The sequence below is a fragment of the Grammomys surdaster genome, unplaced genomic scaffold (assembly GCF_004785775.1).
Source record: "Grammomys surdaster isolate TR1022 unplaced genomic scaffold, NIH_TR_1.0 126054, whole genome shotgun sequence".
NCBI lineage: Eukaryota > Metazoa > Chordata > Mammalia > Rodentia > Muridae > Grammomys > Grammomys surdaster.
In genome coordinates, this window is record NW_021620865.1 from 1,390 (window position 1) to 7,198 (window position 5,809).

The 5,809-nt window shown below is 46.0% G+C and overlaps 1 long non-coding RNA gene across 1 annotated transcript in view; it reads right to left on the minus strand.

The window, feature by feature from the left end:
- LOC114610701 overlaps positions 1–4,703 on the minus strand; it is a 5,291-nt gene extending 588 nt beyond the window's left edge. The window contains exons 1-2 of the long non-coding RNA XR_003709722.1: positions 4,460–4,703; positions 1,850–1,904 (exon numbers count right to left, since the gene is read on the minus strand). This is a non-coding gene — a long non-coding RNA (uncharacterized LOC114610701). The remainder of the gene's footprint in view (positions 1–1,849; positions 1,905–4,459) is intronic.
- Positions 4,704–5,809: the final 1,106 nt, after the last annotated feature.

Consider the following 5,809-nt stretch of genomic DNA (forward strand, 5'->3'; position numbering starts at 1 on the left):
GCAACACAATGTATAGTTTTACTCATTCTTCTTTGGGGTGTGCTGAGTTACAAACCTGACTCCCGGATGCCAAGCAAGCCCCTTACCACAGAGCAACAGCCTCAGCTCCTAAGTGGAGTTTTTAAAAAATGATTTAATTTTAAAAGTTACTTGTTTTCTGTGTATGAGTGTTTTGTGTGCATGTGTATGTATGCACAGTGTGTGTGTGTGTGTGTGTGTGTGTGTGTGTCTAGTGCCCACACAAGTCAGAAAAAGGAATAGGATCCCCTGGAACTAGAGTTGCAGATGGTTTTAAGTCACTGTGTTGGGTCTGAGAAATCAAACTGGGTCCTCTGGAAGAAGAACAAGTGCTCAACTACTGAGCCATCTCTCCAGGCCCTCATGCAGAGTTTTTAAAAGCAAGAGTGAGTAGGAAGGGAATATTTTATAATATGCTCTTTTACTACTGTGAACATTGGGATCATGAATAAATGTATTTCCCTCCCTCCCTCCCTCCCTTCCATTCATTCTTTTTTTCCTAAGACAGGGTTTCTCTGTGTAGCCCTGGCTGTCCTGAAATTCTACTGTGTAAACCAGGCTGGCCTTGAACTCAGAGATCTATCTGCCTCTGCCTCCCAAGTTCTCAAATTAACGGCTTGCATGCTACGCCTAGCTAGACTTCGTTGTTCTTAATGGCTGCACATTTAACTGCATGGAGTATCTGGTGAGTTATCCCAGTCCTTGGGTACATAAACTCAAACAATGCTCACAAGACAAGCCAGGTTTCACTATTCTCATTTCATACTCACTCACTTTATTGGGTACAATTTAGTCTTAATAGCTCAGGTTATAAGTACATTCTGAGTATGCCAGACACTTTATAAAGAACCAATCTAACTGAACAGCTCTAACAAGCGCTGCTGCGGGGACAGTTCTCTCACCAAGAGAACTGCATGGGCCTGATAAGGACCTCTGCTATAAACAGTGGTGTGCTGAGTGGTACTCACAGTTACTTGAGAACATGAAATGCAATCTTTGCTGGAGTGGAAAACTGGGGATGCTCCTAAGGGAGGATGAAGAGGGGTGTCTGCCACTCCAAGGAGGGACAAAGTAGTATCTGAGAACTGAGTGCACACTGGGGTCCAGACTAGAGGCAGAAGAGGCAGCAGAACCGACTGAGCTTGTGATTCGGAGCTGGTAGACAGAGGCAGCAGTGTACACACACAGGACGAAGACTGCAGCTCCAGAGCTACACACAGAGTCTCAGTCTACACCGACTCAGAGCAAGCTGCTTAACCACTCTGTGCTCTGCCTACTCAGTTATGATGGACGACAATCAAAGGACAGCTGTGCTTTGACGTGTGGTCATTCATGCACAGGTGTGGAACAGTTGAAAGAAACACCTCAAAGGTTAAGCTGACTTAACTTGCTGACCGGCCACAGGGGAGACAGTGGTAGATGCCCAGGGAAACAAAAGATGGTTTCTGAGATACACACCTGGGCATCTAGATAAAAAACCTGCCCAGGAGAAGGACCTAAGGAGAAATCAAGGGAGGGGCCATCAATTGATCATGAGGGCTCATCCAATATCCTAAACATGAGCCCACAAGAAGTAAAGACCAGAGGAGTAAAGGGACCGCAGGAAACTCTGTGGTAGGAGGCTTTGCTGGCAATTCTAGTGCTGCTACTGCACTAAGAGGGCACAGACGCCGCTCCTCCCACCCAGCAGCCTCGGTTTCAGCCCACAGCAAGGTATCCTCTGCTGCCATGTTACTCGTATTCTCATGACCCTTTGTACACGCAAAACCAACCAAGTTAACCATGTGATGCCCAAACTAGAAACCCCAAATCCACGGAAGCATCAACTTACTTCTCATGGACACATACTGTACATTTTCTTCTAGATTAATCCTTATTTTTGATGGCTGGGAAAAAAGAAAATATAAGAATTAACTCAGCATTTCATAAATAGTAATGAGAATAAATTTTGTTCTGTGGTAGTTCTTTTTTTAAGGCCTTTTCCCCCATCCTGAAGTAACAAGGGAGCGAGAAAGGGGGTCTTTCCAAACTGCATTTGGTCTGTGATGTCAGCCCCTCCAAGGACACCCTAGGCTTCACATACTTCTGTGTAAATAAAGGAAGATTGGAGGGAGATGGGATACTTAAGTGGGAAACAATTCGCAGCAGACACTCCTATACCAGCCGCAGCAGGTGCTGGGGAGCAGATGGGTCGGTTAGGTTAGGGCATGGCCCTAAGTCTTGGAAAGCTCAGAGATGTGAAGTTGTGGCACACGAGGTGAGGCTCATCCCCGCCTACTTAAGTGGCTCCAAAACCGTGCTCACCAACTCTTAGCCATGCACTCCCATTAATAAACAATCAGAAGCCTTAAAAAAACATATGGGAAGCAGTACATGCTATGGATAGAGAAATAAAAATAACCCTTAGATTACTGAGACGACCAGGCAAAGGGCAGCAGCCCCCGTGGTAGTCTCGCCATGCTGCCGGGCGCTTGGAGGTTGCTGAAGCTGCATCAACTGCAATGGTGATTTGCAATACATTTAGAAACTGTTTTTGCTCCCTGCATAGGTACACACTGCGGCCATGTGGGAGTGGTCCAGTTTTGTAGCTAGAAAGATGACCAATCACATCAAGGCTATGCTGAAGTGTTGATGTTTTAAGCAGTAGAGGCTCACCAAGGACTTCTGAACAAGACACAGTCTCATTCATGGTCTATAAATGTGGTACACGTGGGACAGTGCATTGGCTAAAAGGTCAGGAGTGGGGCAGCTGGAGGCCAGGGTGGGGCAGCTGGTACCCAGGGGTGGGGCAGCTGGAGGCCAGGTGGACAGCAGAGAAGCTGCTCACACAAGTTACAGAGCCTTTGCAGATGACTCTTGTCACCTCTGACAAGAACATCTGGTAGCAGGTTAACTTGAGATGACATCCTGCAACAAAGCCAGTTTAGGACAGTCTAGGATTGAAATGACCATGTGACACACTGGATGTGCAACCCTGAAGCTGGATGCTCCTGCCATAGGCAGGGACTAGCTCTCAGCCCTGTTGGCAATGGCACCAAACAACAGAACTCTGAAGCAGTCCTGTGAAAGTCGACCAGAGACAAGTGTGATCAACTGTCATTGCTATTTTTACATGTAACCCTTCTCCAAACACACTTTGGGCTAGCTACCAAAGCAAGGTTTTTTTCTTTTTCTTTTTATATCTATATATTTTGCATGAATGTGCAATGGTGTACATGCTGAGGTCAGAGGACAACCTGTGGAGTCAATTCTCTCCTTCCACCATATGGTTCCTGGGGACTGAATTCAGGCTTTAAGGCCTGGCAGCAAGTGCCACGATCTATTGTGCTATCTGGCTGGACTGCAAGGCTTTTTTGAGAAAGGTCTTATAGCCCAGGCTAGCCTCAAACTCAACCTATTCCTAAGGATGACTCTGAATTTCTGATTCTCCTGTCTCCATCTTGAGTGCTAGGACTGCAGGCATATGTCTCAGCAACCACTTACTTAGTCCTGGGGATTGAACATGGGGTTCTGTGCATGCTAAGAAAACACTATCAACTGAGCATACACTCCGGCCTCAAAGCAAGGTTCCTGAATTGAGAAACAAGCTCAACCTCTCACACTGACGTGAAAAGTGTGTTAACAAGTATCCTGAAGTGTTAATATGCATTCATAGCTGCCTGCTGCAGAAGCTCCCTTTTAACCTCGAGTAAGAGGGCCAAGTTCTGCACAGAGCCTGCCTATTGGCTGCCCACTTGCTTTAGAGGGGCAGCTCTTCTGCTTATAGTTTGGTACAGGGACAGCACTCCAATGAGACATAAGCCCATACCCTGCAATAAATGCAGACTCTTATACAGTGGATGTACTGACATAGTAAACAGGTTCCAAATCATCATTCATTGTCTTCCCTGTGTCTAAAATCCTTCTTTCTCTTTCTGAGATAGCTTCTTGCTATAATGTCCTGGCTATTCTCAAACTCCCTATGTAGCTCAGGCTGGTTTTGAATGTGCCATCCTCCTGCTTCAGCCTCTGAGTGCTGGGACCACATAAGTGTGCTCACCATGCTTGGCTAACGTCTCCCACTATGAAGCTGCAAAGCCATCTTGCTTACACATGGAAGGGCAGAAGACTGCCCACCCCCCAGCCCCAGTGGACACCAATAGAGACCTCAGGACTTTCAGAGAACACCCAGCAGTGACCCCGATAAGTGAGTTGCACATTTGACATGCTCCAACCCACTTCCCTGCTACTCCAATTCTCACATCTAGAAACCTGTGTCTACGCCAGGGAACACAGAGTGGAGTTTTGCCATCCCTGGCCCCATCCCTTGTATCTATAGCTTTAAGTGGCTTTAGAATCTTCTCGTTTTGGAGGGTTGGGGTAATGATGAGGATAGGATCTCACTGTACAGCCCAGGTTGGCCTGGGACTTGCTAGGTAGCCTAGGTAGGCCTTTCACTCACCATCCTTCTGCCTCTGCCTCCCAAGGACTGGCATTACAGAACTGGGCCACCACACCTGGCTAGAAGCTTTAAAGGTAGAAGAGAAAAATAAAAAGTGACTTTTAGAGACTAATGTCCTAGGCACTGCCTCCTAAGTAGCTAATTTTCTCTATGCATAGGTTTCTCTGTATTAGCTTCCTGTGTGGGAGCAATACTTCTTCAGGAGCTCACTGAATACTAATCTCTCTAAGGTGGCTGCATTCATATCACCATCCAGATCTTCCTTACCTTCTAATGTGCAAACCAAGTTCACCTCCATCCAGGACTATTTTCTCCCTGTTCCAAAGCCAAGACCAGGTTTAAGCCATTAAACTTAACCTGGCAAGAAACACTTAGCAAGATATGTAACTGCTCTGCACAATGGCTTATTAATTCTTTGCATTCGCTAGTCAATTAAAAAAAAAAAACAACCCTGACACCTTAAGTCACTATTTTACAGGCAAGAAAATAGAATCTCCATTTTATTAACTTCTTGCTTAATCCTTTGTCCACAGCCAGATCTTCACTACAGTATGAAATAGACTGAAATACACAAAACCTGCAGAGGACTGAGCTGCTCCGGGGCACCCAGAGTATGATATGACTAACAGTCTTGAGGCTAACGAAGGGCTAAAGACACTTGTCTTAAGTTACCCATGAATCTGGGCTTCAGACATCTCGATGACAATATGGAAATGAGGCCCAGGATGCAGTATGGAACCTCAGAAAAATAATTTAGGAAAGCTAAACATTGTGATTTACGTTGAAAGGGTTCTACTCTGTCCTGGGAGCACTAAGGAACCACTAATTCCTTTGGCCAAATGAGGTTAGAAACACACCTTCAAGAGACCATCAGTTAAGGGTGAAGCACACAGACAGTGAGTGAGAGGCAGCAGCAGTGGCAGGAAACCAGTTGAGATGGCATTATAGCATAGAACAGCACTTGACGGCAGCTACTGATGTTAATAACTTCAGTGACCTGGAGTGGGGTTCTAGAGGCAATTCTGAAAAAGGGAAAAAGGTAACAGCCATGCCCAGAGTGCTGGCTTGGGCACCACGGTAGGCAGAGCACCATTAAGATGGGATTCCAGAAAGAGGTTGCTTTCTTAGGCAAGGGGTCTGTGAATCTGGCTTTGGATGTACGTTTGAAATCTGCACACCCGCTGCTGTTCCAGAGGGCTCATCCACGTGCCAGCTCATAACCACTTGTGATGAGCTCCAGGTGATCTAACACGGTTTTCTGGCCTCTGTGGGCACCAGTACACATGTGGCATACACACAGACTTTTTTTTTTTTTTTTAAGTTTTAGATCTAAGTAAGGACATCTAACAT